The sequence below is a fragment of the Geospiza fortis genome, unplaced genomic scaffold, assembly GCF_000277835.1.
Source record: "Geospiza fortis unplaced genomic scaffold, GeoFor_1.0 scaffold289, whole genome shotgun sequence".
In the NCBI taxonomy this organism is placed as follows: Eukaryota; Metazoa; Chordata; class Aves; order Passeriformes; family Thraupidae; genus Geospiza; species Geospiza fortis.
The window spans coordinates 464,751-465,178 of NW_005054478.1; the positions used below are offsets into that span (position 1 = coordinate 464,751).

Here is a 428-nt window from a genome sequence, read left to right on the forward strand (position 1 = left end):
GGGCCCCCCCCCACCAGTGGCCTCTTCCCAGTGGGGTCTTCAGAGGCTGCAGGCAGATGAAGGCAGGGGGAGGCTGGAGGAGCTGCTGCTGACTCTGGGACCCTGCTCTGTCTGGCACAGAGTGCTCAGCACTGCTCAGGGGAGCTGTGCTGTCCATGCTCATGTCCTTCCTCCACTCCTGCCATTTTCTTTCTCAGGGGGAAGTGTCATTGGAGCTGTCCTTGGAGCCACACTGGGAGCAGGTGAGGTTCTGGCACTGGATGAGCAGAACTCGGGTTCACTGCCTGGTCCCAGCCCTGCGTAGTCCTGGGGACTGGGCTGGGCTGGGGGCTGCAAGTACCAGGCTGGGCAGAATTGGGGTGCAGGTGGGAGGAAGAGGGGAGGAGGGGCAGCTCTGGCTGCTGCCTGGAGTTGTGGCTGCCCCCGCT

General features: G+C 63.8%; 1 long non-coding RNA gene across 1 annotated transcript in view; it reads left to right on the forward strand.

The window, feature by feature from the left end:
* The window catches only part of LOC115948692, a 15,190-nt gene extending 14,937 nt beyond the window's left edge, over positions 1–253 (forward strand). Inside the window, exon 3 of the long non-coding RNA XR_004082485.1 lies at positions 198–253. This is a non-coding gene — a long non-coding RNA (uncharacterized LOC115948692). The remainder of the gene's footprint in view (positions 1–197) is intronic.
* Positions 254–428: the final 175 nt, after the last annotated feature.